At 36.7% G+C, this 17,618-nt stretch overlaps 1 long non-coding RNA gene across 1 annotated transcript; it reads left to right on the forward strand.

Annotated features, from left to right (window-relative positions):
- The first annotated feature begins 1,639 nt into the window (after positions 1 to 1,639).
- LOC126978541 (uncharacterized) lies at positions 1,640 to 16,812 on the forward strand. Its single transcript, XR_007732635.1, has 3 exons — positions 1,640 to 1,777; positions 15,019 to 15,360; positions 16,676 to 16,812. It is a non-coding gene; the product is annotated as an uncharacterized LOC126978541 (long non-coding RNA).
- The last annotated feature ends 806 nt before the right edge of the window (positions 16,813 to 17,618 follow it).

Consider the following 17,618-nt stretch of genomic DNA (forward strand, 5'->3'; position numbering starts at 1 on the left):
ACATTAGTGTACGGTGGCTGGATTCCCCGTCACTCGAGGCTTAGAGTACAGTAATGTAAGTATTAGTACTTACTGTATGTGGGCGTTCTAGGAACAGCAGCAAACACCTATTTTTGCAGCAAAATAGCAGTGGGTTTGTATTATATTACGTGATTGTTATATTAAACGTTAACTGTTGCCACTTTGCCACTTTTTTATGAAAATAAAGGATTAGACGAGCAGGACGTTCAGCTGATGATAACATTACTGCTTCACGGCAGATATAGGCGACGTTGTGGTACCATAATCTAGCCGGCATTCTTTTACTTAAAAAACAATCCATGCTACAATGACGATTTCTTTTTCATTAATTTATTTGAAATACAAAATCTGAAAGCCCACGCAGTAGCAGCTATTTCGGTCAACGGATCAGCCTAGCTATCCAACTTACTGCTAGCCCAGTAATGTCAGTTTCAAATTAATGTAATCATATTATTGTTGATATAATTAGAAGATTTGTTTTATTTGAATAAATAAAGAAATTAAATCTGTTATATCAGCACATCTTCAGATTCTCGACAAACTTTCCGTCAACTTGTTAAAGCAATCGATATTTTATTATAAGTTAACCCCACCAATGTTGCATCTACTTTTTAAATTTAAAATGATCACGTATCTCTGAAAGTGTCTATAACGTTATAACTTATTGCATTGATATTATTGACTCTAAATTAAATGTGTCTTTACTCGCAACTGTTTTGTAAAATATAATAATTCAACTACAAGTGTCCACCCACTGTTCGAGCTTCGACCATCATCATCATCAGCCGGATGACGCCCACTGCTGGACAAAGGCCTCCCCCAAATATGTCCACGAGGATCAGTCCTGCGCCGCCCTCATCCAATGTATTCCGGCAATCTTGACCAGATCGTCGGTCCATCTTGTGGGGGGCCTACGAACAATGCGTCTTCCGGTACGTGATCGCCATTCGAGGACTTTACTGCCCCAACGGCCATCTGTACGTCGAATTATCTGCCCTGCCCACTGCCACTTCAGTTTCCCAATCATTTGGGCTATGTCGGTAACTTAACTTAACTAGATTCAACCATAGTTTGTTAAAATTATAAAATTTTTGTCACATGATATTAAGCATTCAAATTTATAAATACTCTTTCTGTTCCCATTATGGAGAGAGAAGCGATGGCTGGCCTATCTGTCACGCTCGTAATCGCTGCCTGCGGGGCCGTCGATTCTGTCATCGAGAACCCTTTTTATAAAAACTACTGAGTGAAAACCTGGATACTAAATAACTTCTCCCATCCTAATCTTATCACAAACTTATCTTACACCACCTGAGTTTTCGGTTAGTAATCCAATTAAGTGGCTGATTGGATGCAACCTTAAAAAAAAACAGGAGAATAGGTTGACACAATAATTTCTTATTAATAAAAAAAATTGTAATACCGCCTGAGTCTGATCCTACATTAAGTTAACTGCAAGGACATTCTTAATAGGTACGGAGCAAGCTCAAGACTAACAAAGCATTCCTTACGCTTGGATTCCCTGTTGCTATGGTAACCTATTTTTTCATTCCGAGACTAAAAAGACAACATGACGTCGTTTGTCGGTTCATAGCTCATAGCTCCTCTATATTAATTGAATTAGTGATCGCACAAATTGAATTCTTATTGGTTTGGATATTCATCACTACACTATTGATCCGTCGAGATTAAATTTTCAATTTGCTCTAGAAAAACGGTATTTCATCAGTTGCTAAGCTGTGCAGCAGGCTTTTAGGTATGTCGGGACTTGATTGAATTTGCTTAATAATATTTTCATATTTCTTGTATATAATTAGTGAATTTGGTTATTAGGTTGTATATTTGATCGGTATGTGGATATAATTTATGGGTAGGTTTTATCTGTAAATTAAAATGAACCGTTTATATAAGCAGCGGCAGTAACCAGATTGAAATTTAAAATAAATGTGATGGAAGTTGGGACATCCTATGTAGAAATCAATACATAATGCATTCAAATAATGACCTGATTGATCCTCGGCCTTACTTACGGCCACCAGCAAATAGTAAGTAGTAGCATAACTAAGTAGCGTGCAAAAGGCGCCAGCTGCTTTAATCGCATGTAGCCTTGAGTAGATACCAAATTAGTAAGAACAACTTATATATCAACAACTTAATAATAAAGCCCTTTATTCAAACCAACTTAGTATCTACTTACAAAGTATTAAGAACTCAAAATTATGAGGAACTTACAGCTCATAAATTAAGTGAGTAAGAACAAGTTTAACGTAGCGTGCGTAAACTGATTAATCATTGTATTATGAACCCAGAATTCAGCTACGATCTGGGTCTGAGGGGGGGGGGATAAGGGTAAAAAATGATTTATTTCAATTTCCAGTGAAACTACAAGTTCAAAGGAAAAAAGTTAAATAGCAAAGTTGTAGGTAATAAAAATATCTATAAGTTTTGTTTTTACACTCTTTTCACATAACCACAAATAACCTATAATAAATAATGGGTGTTTACCAAGAAAGTACAACAATCAATTAGGACATGTTAGCGCGGAATGGAAAGAAGCATGCTTAAATTAAGGAAAATTTATAAGATACGCAGCCAGAAGATAAGGAAGAAAACAAAACTAACTGATACCTTAAGTCAAGCACTAAACTAAACGCCAGATGGACCATTCAGACCACAACGTGGAAGGGACCTGCAGGAAAGAGAAATGTGGGCAGACCGCATAAAATAGAGAGAGTGACAGTACTAACTGGCTCGAAAAAGGAAAAAATAGAAAGGAATGGAGGAGGCCTTTACCCAACTGCGACCCAAATTATGAAGAAAACTAACATAGCATAATATAACATATAACATACAACAACATAGCATAACTTTTATGTTAGTAGGTTATAATGTGCATGCATTATAACCTACTAACATAAAAGTTAATAAAATAATCATGTTTGTCGACGAGCCGTACTAACATACTAACACTAAAATGTAGAAAATCAAATGGAAAATCATTAATAAAGGCTTTATTATTATTATTATACAAATAACCAACATTTTTTTTTATCCTTTACAAAAAATATATTATTATTTAACTTTTTTAGTTATTTAACTTTTTTCCATAGGCCTTCTAGTTTCACCGGAAATTCCTATCATTTTTTGTTATACTTTTCTTTTCCGATGGTTTTCATCCAACTCTTTTTTTTTTTCACTTTTTTTCATATACAAAGGCTTCAGCGCTGGTCTGATTGTATTTTTGTGAATTATATTAGTGAATAATATTATCGTCGAAAAATATTTAAAAGAAAATAAATGAAATGAATATTGCTTTAAGTTTCAACAATATAAAATGGCTATTGGAGACTAGCTACCTACAAACTATGTTATAAATATAAGCCACAGTGAACCGTGGGCGGGTGTAGCTGATTCATTGAGTCTGTGAATGTCGCAGGTGGTAAGATATTACACAACATTCTGCTAAAGAAAACAGCGACCAGTGCCTGTTGTTATTTGTTGTTCTTAGAATGATTTAGTTGACTCGACAGGAAGAGAATTTGTTATTGCAAAATCAAGATGCATCTTATGGCGAATCCATCGTTACTGACTCGCAAGTCGCATAGATAGTTATTTTATTACACGCTTTTTATTAGCTTCACCTGTATGTATGTTTGTTTGTGACCGCCTTATTTGGACGCAACTTTAACGGCCACCTCGACCACTTTAAACGGCCAGATTTCGTTCAAACTTCGTAGATTTATCGAGGAACCATGACAATAAGTTAATTTGATAAAAATATTCCGATTCTCAATTTGCAAAATAAGATTTTAATTATTTATTTTTATATTATAATTTTATTTATCTTCTATAAGGCAGGAAATGACGTTAATTTTAAACTTCAACCATTATCTTTAACCGATTTATCTAATATTGGAAAATTTTCCATCACCAAAGAGAATATTGAATTCAACAATGCAAATAATAGTTTAATAAAACTAAAAGTAAAAAATAGTATAAAATAAAATTCTCTTTTTTACTTCGGTTTTTTTTAACTATTATTTATTGTTTATACGTTATAAATTAGCCAAAGTCAAAGTGCTTAGCTGCATAAACATTAAAAATGTTAAATTGATATCACATATATGTATATTATTAAATATAATATACATATGCCATATTTATGTACAGTAAGCATTAAGTTATGTACTTAAATATCAATATAATTAAAAAATTAAACATTTCTTATATTATAAAAAAAAGCCAATACATTATTTAAAAATATTTATATAATGAATTTAATCAGTTTTTATCGCGGTATATTTTTAATTTTGCTGAGAAATCACTATTTGACGTATGGGATCACTTCTCCTTTGTTGTATGGGATGAGATTATAGATTTAATTCACATTCAAAAAGAGTTTCTGTGAAACAATGTAATTCTACAGTAATATGATTATAGTTTTGTGAGGTCGGGATGGAAGAGTTTTCATATTTTTTTTTCAAACAATCTCATAGCATTCAAGTATATACAATTCAACAATAAATAAATATATATTTTTAAATATGGGTTCCTCTTTTCGGCTACAGCCCTCAATTTGTTTTTTTTGCGCTATAAGTATTATTTTTGATTGTCAAATTGTCCAATATTAAGATAGATTTAGAGCTAATTATAGATTCCAAGACAGCGCGGTAAGCCGTTTAGCCGCTTTTGTCGGTAATTTTCTTTAAGTATTTTTATTGTGATATTTCCAATTATTTTTTTTTATCAAATTTAAGCAATTGGTAATTTCAGCCTCTTTGGTAGCTTCACATGTATCCTATATGTATGTATGTAAGGGGATCATTTCTAAAATGACCACAAAGGGCACGGGACCTAAGTTTCTGGGCTTCTCACACAGGCCAGGCTGGATTTTGATCACGTGCGCTAATCAAAAAGTCAAGACTGGCTAGTGGGAGAAGTTCCCAATTTAAAACCGTGGCCCGAGGCGCAGCTCTCCATTATGGACGAGAAAGAACTGCCAAAACCTCAAACGGTCACAACTTTTATTCCGGAGAGCGAAGCATCTTGCGTAGATGAAGCGCTCTCCCTACTGCGGGTACAGAACGAAGGACTCAACACAGAGCTCTGGAAGGTGCTATATGACAGGGTTGAGACAGGAGGTCGAGTAACGACCTTCAACGTTGACGACCCGTCTGCTGAAGCCCTGAAAGCTGTGGAGTCCAAAGCGATCATTGGATTCAAGAGGGTCAGCTTCAAATTTAAGAGTGGAACTACCAACACTCTTGCAACCTCTACGGACCCAACAGTCCCACAAGGGTCGGCTCTGGCCCAGGTAGGGGTACAGAACGCTCCGGGCACCTCCAGAGTTGGTACCACAACTATATCTATTCCAGCACTGACAGAGGCTCCAAATACATCTGGAATTGGAGCCTCGGTTTCCTCTGTCAGAGCTGGACCTATAAATAAAGGTCCAACTAAGGGCAAATCGCAGGCCGGACGTCCTGGCGGTGAAAAACCGCCCAAAAGGACGATTAGACCTGCAAAAGACAAAAAGCCCTAAAAATGGCACCCAAGGGTCAACCGGCGAGGATTCTTCAAGCTAGCCTCCACCATGCTGTAGCTGCCACTGCAGTAATGGAGCGCTGTCTTGGAGAAGGAACAGCAGACCTTGCCATCATTCAAGAACATTGGGTTGCTGGCACTTCCATCCTAGGACTAAATACTGCAAAGCTGCTGCTGTAAGACCTTAATTTACGCCTGTGGTGTGCGGCCTCGAGCCTGCATAATCTTTAACAAAAATGTTGAGTTCTTGCCTGTAACAGAGTTATGCTCCGACGACTCAGTGGCGGCTTATGTAAATTTCAAAGGGTGGACTGGGTCTAGAGTAATCATTTGCTCGGCCTATCTGCCCGGAGAACACAGTGACCCTACCAACATCATCAGGCCTGTGGTGGAATATGCGCGGAAGGCCGAACTACCGGTTGGGTGCGATGCCAACGCTCACCACTACGCATGGGGGAGCACTAACATCAATAATAGAGGTGAGATTCTAAATGATTTCCTTAACTCTAACCATCTTCAACTTCTTAACATAGGTTGTACTCCTACCTTTGTAACCAGAGCAAGGCAGGAAGTTTTGGACATAATCTTCGCTACGGAAAATCTTGCCAGACATATCCTAAACTGGAAGGTAAGTAATGAAAACTCCATGTCCGACCACAAACACATAACTTTTTCTTTAGCAGCCACTCTTGACTGTCGAACCATAACCTTTAGGAATCCGAGACGGACTACCTGGGACACCTACCAGGTAAACCTAAGGCGGAACCTAGAATCAATTCCGAAGAGTATCAAGTCCATAGAGAGCCTTGATCTAGCCGTGTCGGCTCTGACGCAAGGTATTATAGATGCCTATGAAACGAGCTGTCCACTAGAAACTAAGACCTCGAATCGAGAAGTACCGTGGTGGAACTCTAAGCTTGAAAACCTTAGAAAGAAAACCCGAATATTATTCAACAAGGCTAAAAACACCAAAAACTGGTCAGTTTACACAAAAGCCTTGACGGAATACAATAAAGAAATAAGGAGGGCCCGCAGAGCATCATGGAGGAAGCTATGTGAGGACGTCATGAGTACGACTCAAGGTGCAAGACTTCATAAAATGCTCTCAAAAACACGCCCGAACCAACTGGGACTTCTGAAAAGACCAGATGGGACCTTCACATCCGATGAGAAGGAAACCTTGGAACTTCTAGTCTCAACCCATTTCCCTGGAGCGCTCAATCTTGAGGTTGAAGAACTTAAGGCGAGTACACCATATAAAACTCGTAGGGAGGACTGGTGTATGTCCGCCAAAGTAATAAGACCGGACAGGTGAAATGGGCAATTAAATCGTTCCAACCCTATAAAGCAAGTGGGGAGGATGGCATCCTTCCTATCTTCCTGCAGAAAGGAATTGACATTCTCCTTCCACATTTACTCAGGATCTACAGAGCGAGTTTTGCATGTGGACACATCCCAGAACAGTGGACTAAGGTCAAGGTACTGTTTATTCCAAAGGCTGGCAGAAAGGACTATTCAATTCCAAAATCCTTCAGACCAATCAGCCTTACCTCATCCTTATTGAAAGGTATGGAGAAGGTGATAGACAGGTACATCAGAGATAAGGTTTTACCTAATAACCCCATCCACCGTACTCAACATGCCTATTGTAGAGGTAGATCTACTGAAACCGCCCTATTACAAGTCGTAGACAGGGTAGAAAGGGCACTTGAGGACAAACAAATTGCGCTTTGCGGCTTCCTAGACATTGAAGGAGCTTTTGATAAAACACCCATAAAGGTCTTAGTTAAGGCTTTAGCCGATAAAATGGCCGACTCTACCATGGTCAAATGGGTTGAGTCGATGCTCTCAAGTAGGATTGTTAGATTTAGGCTACATGGTGTCTCTCTTGATGTAATGACCACAAAAGGATGTCCACAAGGAGGCGTCATTTCGCCTCCACTATGGACCCTTGTCATTGATGGGCTTCTCTTTAAGATGGATGAACTTCGAATTGACACTTAAGGTTATGCTGATGACCTAGTTATAATGATTCGAGGCGACAGCCAAAGTACCATCTCGTAACTTATACAAAAAGCGCTTAACATAATATCCAAATGGTGCCAAGAAAATGAACTGTTAATGCTGACAAAACTGTCCTGGTTCCTTTCACAAGGAAGCGGAAGTTGGAAGGCCTCATATCTCCGCGACTGAATAATAGATCTATACCGTTTTCCGACAAGGTAAATTATCTGGGACTTACTTTAGACCAGAAACTTACCTGGAATAGGCAAGTGGACGGTATTGTGCAAAAGGCAAAATTTGCCTTAAGTAGTTGTAGTCGTCTTGTCGGCCAAAAATGGGGTCTAAAGCCCAACATGGCCCTTTGGCTGTACACAGCCATTGTAAGACCACTTATATCATATGGCTCTGTGGTCTGGTGAAGAAAAATTGCCCAAAAGACTGATATTGCCAAATTAGGAAGCCTTCAAAGAACTGCATGCGCGATAACAACAGGAGCCATGACGTCCACGCCGGGAGCAGCCCTAAATGCACTTCTGAACCTGCCGCCCCTAAACCTATATCTACAAAAGGAGGGGAGGGCCAGCATGCATAGAGTAATGACCCATATGCGGACTAACTGGCTCTCAAACTCGCTGCGGCTATTTGAGCAATCCTAACTGAGAAGTCCTGTATTAGACATGGTGAGTGACGCCATGCTGCCGAAATTTGACTTCATCAGCAACTTTAGTATTGAATTCCCCACAAGAGAGGACTGGTTAAACAATCGAATTACTTGGAAAAAAGGGAGCCTTAAATGGTATACCGATGGATCCAAGTCGGGTTCTGACGTTGGCTGTGGAATCTTCGGAGAGTGCCCCAAATTTGGCAAATCTGTCAACTTGGGAAATCTTGCCTCCGTTTTCCAGTCGGAGGTATACGCCATAATAGAATGTGCGGACACCATCCTAAATAAAGGCTACGTCGGCAAGTGTATTTATATCCACACAGATAGTCAGGCGGCTCTGTCCGCCATAGATTCCAACAGATCAGTCTCAAAGCTTGTAGACAACTGCCGGACTATACTGAATACTCTGGGGGGAATGAACAGAGTTACACTTCGATGGGTTCCAGGACATGCAGGAATCGAAGGCAATGAATACGCCGACGAACTTGCAAGAATTGGCGCTAAAAGCACTCAATTTGGCCCTGAACCCTTCTGTGGTGTCCCAAGGAGTCTTGTTAAATCAACCCTTGATACATCATGTTCACAAGAGTGCATTAAACTCTGGAGCAACACTCCGGGCTTAACCCATTCCAAAACCCTAATCCAAGCCTTCAACAAAAAGGCTGCAAATGAGGCACTAGGGCTAAGTAGAGAAAACTTACGCATATTAACCAGGACATTAACGGGGCACTGCAGATTAAATAAACACCTCTCAATCTTAGGTCTCAGAGATTGCAGAGCGTGTAGATTCTGTAATAGTGCAGATGAAACCCCGCTACACATTCTCTCTGAATGTGGTCCTTTAATGCGTAAACGTAGCATCTCTTTGGGAAGTCCAATCCTTCAACCATTTGAGATACGTCAGCTCACTGCAAAAGACATAATAAGATTCATGAAAAGAATCAATGTTTGCAGTGAGCTATAGCTTAACAGTGGCTATCACAATAGATCACATTGGTCGCAGTGTAACAGGGCTGAAATGAACTGGATCAAAGCCACTTTACAAACCATAACCATAAGGGGATGATAACGTGTAACCCACTCAAGACAGATTTAACATAGCTTTGAGTTTGTATACTATTGATTTTGTACCAGAATTATATTCCTATTTTTATATGGTAGAGTAGTGACAGACGGGCATACGGGTCACACTTGATGGTTCGTGATTACCGCACTCCGTTATATCACCACCACTGGTTTTTTTCATTCCTCATTGCTGATTAGAAAATTAGAAACATTGGCGAACCTGGGGCTTCGTGGTGAGGTCAAGAGTTCAACTTATTGTGTCACCTTTTTAGGATAGGATAGGATAAAAATTAGTAAATAAAAATTAGGATACAAGGCCTGGTGTAACGTTCTGTAAAGGCACAGAGTCATCTTCCCTGAGACCAAATGATCTTAAATTTCTGTCTCTTTTAATAAATAAATTGCTAAGTCATGTCGTATCAAATTCAAATTCAAAATTGCATCTTACTAAAACTATGCCTCAGACTTGAGAAGAATGAGCACAACAAAATTCAGATAGCTTTTTTTTTAATGTTCCTACGCTATAACGAATAAATCAATACTATGAAATGGCTGACAACTATTTATAGAACCTCATGGTATCGTTTATAAAGTATTTCAAAGCATGAAAGTATTACTAAATATATGTACTTTAAGAATACTTAATTAAATCTCGCAGAACATTGTATTCTATACATTTTCTGTGGTCGTGTAAGAGAAATATTTACTTCATTCATCCTTTGAAAGACTTACTAAGTCGACTTATTCTGTAGTTAGTATTCATAACAAATTCATAGTTGTTCCTGGTATTACTTGTATTTCATTTCTTTTATAAGCAGCTTCATGCACAGGGGCGTATCTACCACCGTGTCAACCGTACCAACGATACTAGAAATACCCACGGGTGTTACAGGCCGCTGTACTTTTTAATATCTTACTTTTTAAATATCATATATATCATACATGACTGCTCATTATCAGTATCTGTATGAGAAATACATGATCAGTATTGTCATACACCAAGTTTTGATTTTGTTTATTGGAGAAAATTGTGATGTTTAATATTTTTTAGATTTAAGACATTATTTATTTAGAACTAAGGATAATTTAAGTATACAAAATTTTGGCAATTTAACTCAAAGAAGCTTTAATTGTTAGTAATAACGTACAATATATAATATAAAATATATAACTATATTATTTCAATGTGAATGTTTTATTTTCTATTGTGAAAAGACTTATTGAACTCTCATTTGGGCCCCAAAACTAATTTTGATTCAGGGCCCCTCTAAAGTAAGATAAGCCACTGTAACATAAATACTGTTTTAAGTTCTTTATAAGAGTAGGACTCTTACACTTTATCATGCTTAAAAATACTTTGACTAGAGACGACTTAATTTGAAGTCAGACTTATGTTTTCTTTCAATTATATCACGCAAGAGTCAATGTAAATTTTTATATACATTGACTCTTGCGTATAAGTGAAAATTCCTTATGAATCCATTGCTTAAGTTAGAGAAAGCAACTTAATATACCCGATGTTATAAATTATTGCTACTACTGCCCATGGACATGATCAAGATCATCATTTCAGCCGGAAGCCGTCCACTTCTGGAGAAAGGCCACCCCCAAAGATCGCCATGACAACCGGTCGTGCGGTCCTGCGCTGCCCTCAACCAACCTATTACAAAGATTTTTTTATATCATAATATCAACATATATATAGTTTACGAGTCAATTACAACAGAAGTTTTACAAGTCGTCAATGAATTATTAGGAGAAACTTTTTTACAACTGCGCTCCTCACCTTGAGACATAAGATGTCAAGTCTCATTTTCCCGGTAATTTCACTAGCCACGGCGCCCTTCAGACCAAAACACAGTAATTCTTACACATTACTGCAACACGGCAGAAATAGGTGACGTTGTGGTACTCATAATCTAGCCAGCATCCTGTGCAAAGGAGCCTCCCACTGGTAGACTTTGTACTCATAGTAACTTTTGTCACTCAAAATATTCTTGATAATATAATCGATGTACATAGACACATAAGCGAATTTTCTAGAAACTGTGATTACGATAACTCGATTAAATTGAGTTAGTAAGTCTTTTGTTGAGCCATGTAAATTCTTCTACAACATAATCTCAAAAAAATGTGTTATCAAATTCAAGAGAATTGTTAAGAGAGTTTTGTGTGGTAAATGTAACTATAACATGAATAACTTTTTTATGATAATTAGGGACGAGGCGAGCAGGACGTTCAGCTGATAGTAATTGATACGCCTTGCTTATTACAATGCAGTGTCGCTCAGGACTCTTGAAAAATTCAGAAATTCTGAGCGGCACTACAATTGCGCTCGTCATCTTGAGACAAGATGTTAAGTAACATTTGCCCAGTAATTTCGCTAGCTGCGGTGCCCTTCAGACTGACTTTCCTAATGATACCACTGATTAACAATGGAGGGACTGCCGTCAGGCTATTTAAATAAAAAAAATTATTGTAACAAAAAAAGTAAGCAGTCCGCTGAGTTTTTGTGCCAATTCTTCGTAGATCTGAAGCATACTTTATTAAATGTGTGCTAGCGTTGGACATTAATTAATTTAAAATCTTATTTAGTATAAAATTATTTGACTTTGAATTTTAGTATGACCCAGATATGGTTAAAGCAAAAATGCTGTTTATAACATTCAAATGTTTCTCAATTAAATGAACATTAAGTAAAACCTCGGAATGGTTTTGAATATTGCTAGTGCAGCTGTCGATTATAAAAGCAATAAGAGGCTTGATCGCTCCAAGCGTGCGGCGAACCGCGCTCAGTATGTTCTACAATTTGATACTTTTGGACAACACATTGTTGGTCGGGACAGCTGCAAGTTGAGGGATACACTCCAATTTATAATACCGACTTATTGAGCTACCTGGCCGGGGCCGTAGCCCGCTGTACGCCTCGTGCTGGGTGCACTATACTATTTTGTAGGCTTCTTTTGTCGATTCACTGACCAACAGTTTAACTTTATATTGATGTGAACAGACAATTTATTTCAACAAAAAATGGATTCATACTCATCTTTTGCAATCGACGGTTTGTCATCCCTATAGTATATAATTAAACATTCATACCACCAGAAATCATTTGAATAATATAATTTAATCCTTCAGTTCTATTCCTATTCTGTGATATTACTAACACCTAGTATTGGAAAAAAATATTGATTACTATATAAAACTTAACATAAATCTGTAGAGTGTCTGTAATTACATGGTAAACAAATTGTTTTTTTTTTTTGAAATTTTGAGCATGATCCAGACAAAAATTGGTGTTTGGTAATACATATGACTGATCAGAGGCTATATATTATGATGAATAATATAATATATTGACCACGACCTTAATAACATGTATTACCACTTTATACACGTTTTAGTTATGAGTAGCTTTTATTGATGAATTATAGGAAGTTCGTAACAACATTGAGTATTTGTTTCATTCCAATCAATTCACAAACAAATCCCTGATCATTAAAAGCATATTCGGAGCGGTAGCGGAGTCGGTAACACATTGCGAATAATAACATCCTTACTATTTAACTGTTACATAACTCATTACATAAAATATTACCATAGAGTCTAGTCTAATTCACATGAAATAAACTGGGGCCGGATACCCCATTCCCGAAATGTGGTATCGTTTATAAAATAACAAATCTGATTAACTTTACTGTAAAAAATCTTAGGCATATAAAATATGTCTGTTGTGGATAAACCTAAACAATACTATCATTCATGTCCCTCGGGTGTTTAAGAGCATCTGCGTTAGTTATCCCTGACCATCTGGTGACCAGCTCCTTTCTGTACTCCATAAAAAATGCCTGACAGTTGAGGGGCAAATGTACGAGCAATCAATCGAACAATGGACTGCAAGTTTAAAGTGATGCTCATTATAATATTGTTCTATAAGCCTTGAATGTGTTGATAATATATTATAAGTATTACCACCAAGAATATATCCATACGTATCACCTACTACAAGCCAAGATGCTTTGTAATGTTTCATTTTAATATCTCGTCATCTTCATCCTATTAGTATTAATATTATTACTGCTGATGTGAGTTTGTTCTTTATAACTTCAGGGCCAAAACCGCTCAATTGATAATCATGATATTATTATAAATCATGATATTTTGTACAGACTTTTGTTTGATTTTTTTTTCTCTCGGGAGTCCGTCATATTTGGGCAATTTAAAAGAACAATTTTAATTACGAACTTAACGCAATCTAGGGTAAAAGTACATTGAACAAAGAGATTTAATATATTGTTAACTACGCTTTATTTTCGTTATTCGATCGAGTATAGCAACTAAATACTACTAATTTATTAATATTATGTATATAATATATATAAGAGCTGTTTAACCTAATTCCTGCCGCCGAATTCCAACTTCGCACAACACGCCACAAGTTAGGATGTCATCCCCACCATCTGGATGTGTGGCGGGCCTCCATTATACGGTTTTCAAGGAGCTTTCTTCCTCGTACTACAAAGCTATGGAATGAACTTCCTTGTGCGGTGTTTCCGGGTCGATACGACATGGGTACCTTCAAAAAAAACACGTACACGTACCGCTCCTATGATTCCTCTGGTGTTGCAAGAGATTGCAACACCAAAGGAGGGCGGCGGTGATCACTTAACACCAGGTGACCCGTACTCTCGTTTGTCCTCCTATTCCATAAAACAAAAATTATATTGTACTAAATTTAAAATGTCACGTGCTGGTACACTCTAATAAATTTGAAAGAAAAGAAATGGAAACACATTTTTGTTGTTATTAATCAACTCTGTAACAGTTTTATTTATTTATGTATATATTTAAAATTTTATATTATTATAGATTAGAATGTAACTGATTTTGTGTTGAGAATGTAATGTTTAAATATTTTTAGTATATTGATTTTGACTTTTTGATTTCTTAAGGAAGATTGTTATAAAGCACAGCAAACATTATGACGGTTTTAGTTTGTTTTTTAGTATTAGTAATAGAGTTAAATACAATTATGTTTGGAAAACACACAAATCTTTTGTCGTTTTGAAGACCTCTTCGGTTTTTGTTAAGAAGTTAAGATGTAAAAGGGTCTTTAACAGTTTGGGAGGAAGGGAGTAATAGATATAGTATCGCAATATTTGCGGTAAACATTTGGTAATGCTTTTAACAACACCTGTGAGAGGCTATAGTTTTTTCATAATTCTCTCAATATGCGGCTTCCATTATGGGTCCGAGCATTATTCCTTGATATTTTTCACAGTCACACATGTTCAGTGCATATAGGTCATTTTGAGCGTCAGCTTGACCAAAGCAGAAAAAGCAAGTATAATCGGCATTATGTGTTATATCACTTTTTGGTTCAAATCGTGAATATTATTAATACAGACTAGGAATAAGAGAGGACCCCAGATTGACCCCTGTGGGACACCGATAGTAAAGAGTTCTTGCATGATATTTGCCAATTTTGTGTGGCTGTGTAGTATGTGGCTGCGAGTTGAGATATAAGATTTAAGCAATTGGACATCATATTTATTATTAATTACCATATTAATTACATTACAATGGGCTCTCTAATGTTTGAATATATTTATAGTGTTAGCGATATATGGCTGTATCCAAAACAAAATGTTACAATTTAAAGTTTCCTAGTTTTATTTTAATAACACGTAGTCTTTATCTTCGTCTTAAATTTTTTTCAGAGCGATTTCAAAGATTAAGGATATATCCAATACGCAAGATTGGCACTCGGTAGTATCCAATACGCAAGAGACAGAGACGCTTCTAAAAGCTTTCTAGGAAAGTTTCAAGTTGAGTTTGCAAACAACAATTTCTACTTGATATTGCAAAGGTGGAATTAGATTTGAACAGAGCAGCAACGGGGACATTTCGTATTCAAAGGTACAGATGGATTTAATTTGAAACTAACAATGCCAAACGAATGTGTTCTGCTAGATGAAGTATCGGATGTTTGGTACAGTTAACAGTAGTGGCGAAGGGGGATTGGAGACTCGAAACCACAGCTGACTAGAGAGCATTACCTTGTGAGTATAACAATTATGTAAAATAACATTGTGATAGAAGGGTAGAAAGTAGGCGTGTAAGGTTAGTAAATAAGCATAGTTCTAATCAACACGCCCTAGTAACATACGACGTTTTTGAATTATGGTATTAAATTTTAGAGTTGTGGAACAGCAACAAACAAATCAAAGAATTTTAAACACTTGTGTTTATTTCAGCATACTGTCATAAATGGGGCATTTTTGCAAATGGATTTTTTTAAAAGGCAACGGGATCGTTCACCTATGCAGTCTATTCGATTATTGTCAAATGTTGATGTGGTAATAATGAAATTAAAAATAAACAATTTGTAATTTTTTAAAATGATAACCCTTACTTCTGGGATTAACAAAATAAAATTTATGAACGATGCGAGGCTCAAAACCGCGCCTCTCGAGTTCCGTCCGAGCACTCACACCAACTGAGTTTTCTTGGTATGTTTTGTTTAACTCTCAGGTCTTGGCTTAATCTACAGGATCTACTTTACTGTTGATAATCCTATAGATGAAGCCACAACCGGAGAGTTGAACAAAAACTTTATGAACTTTACATCACTCGAACGGTTGGCTCTGTGGAAGAGCGCTCGGACAGAACCCAAGAGCTCGTGGATGCGGGTCCCACATCGTTCATAAATTTTGTATTTAAATTTAATTTGTGTAAATTAAAATTGGTAATTAAATATCTCTCCTTAATTTTCCCTCATAAAAATTTATCCGTAATTATTCTGTAATTTATGAATACTCCTTGCTACAATTTTTTTTAAATAAATTCATAATTTAAAACTTAACTGTAAAAGTAATGATTGAACTCGTAAAAGAAGATGTATAAGCAAATGATTTAATTGTTGAATCATAAATATAGCCACTGAAAGTATGCCATGCTTAACAAATGTATTGAAATATCTCCATTTGGACATTATCTCCCCTCTACAGTAGCATCCACCTGTCCATGATGAATAATGGAAGAATGCGAAGTACGAGTCCGGCTGACATACGATGGGTTCCATACTATTTTACAAAATATGTCACACTGAGATCATTTTTACATCTAGATAGATTCTCTTGCTGTTTGACAACCGTTAAAAACAAGCCACGAATATTAGTTTGCGTGACAAGCTACGTCTTACACTCGCGATTTTTATGATACTTTGTGTTACTGCCCTCACATTGCTCAAATAGAGGTTGGTTCTAAACTCAATTTTCGTCGTTTTCACAACTGTGATAGTCTATCTAGACGTATAAATGATTTAAGATATCTCCGTTTAATCACTTTTGTAAAGGTTAGTTTTGTTATTTTCAGAATTATACGTGCGTCACGTACTTACGTAATTAACGTGCTTCAGGCAATTGACAGACTCAAGGACGGATAGATAGCCGAGTTTTAGTTAAGGCCTCCTGCTGGTGGTAGCACTTGAAGTGATGTTGTCATCATCTTCGTTCTTATCGTAGCAGTTCCTCAATTAACTAAACTACAGGTACAAATCAGTTGTGATATTAAAAATCAAATGGTTTTAAAAATAAAACAAACGTTTTTGACATATAATATTTATGCGGCCATTTTTTTCTGTATTCTGGATATATTCACATCCCACAATAGAGCCGTTTTAATTAAATTTTCAGCACTTGTTTGAAATACATTCCTGTACCCATCCTCTAGCATACAGTTTGCTTTATATTATATTTCCATTTTAAAATCTATTGTCCCCTGTAACGCACTTTATTAAAAACCTTTCGAAAGCATTGCTCGCACATCAAACGACTATTTGTAATTCAATTTTATAAAGATTGCTTTTCATATTTTAAAGTTAAAATCGAGCTCGGGAAAATAATTTTGCAACTCCGAGAATTTTATGCAATTAAGTGTAATCTATGAAGTACTTATTATAAAAGTTGAAAAAGCGTCGGTGGCTCAACGTGTTTTCAATTTTCTAATTATTCTATACTGTATTAACAGATGACACGTATGTAGGTTTTTTTTTATGACAGAAAGGTATTTGATACGCCCTGCCCATTACAAAGCTGTGCCGCTCAGGATTCTTGAAAAACTAAAAAAATTCTGAGCGGCTTCTACTACTACAATTGCGCTCGTCACCTTGAGTCATAAGATGTTATGTCTCATTCGCCCTGTAATTTCACTATGTTTGTCCTCCTCTTCCAAAAAAGTTAACTGTACCTTTTATTTATGGAAATAAGGGATGAGACGAGCAGGACGTTCAGCAGATGGTATTTATGACGCCCTGCCC

This window comes from Leptidea sinapis, chromosome Z (assembly GCF_905404315.1).
Source record: "Leptidea sinapis chromosome Z, ilLepSina1.1, whole genome shotgun sequence".
In the NCBI taxonomy this organism is placed as follows: Eukaryota; Metazoa; Arthropoda; class Insecta; order Lepidoptera; family Pieridae; genus Leptidea; species Leptidea sinapis.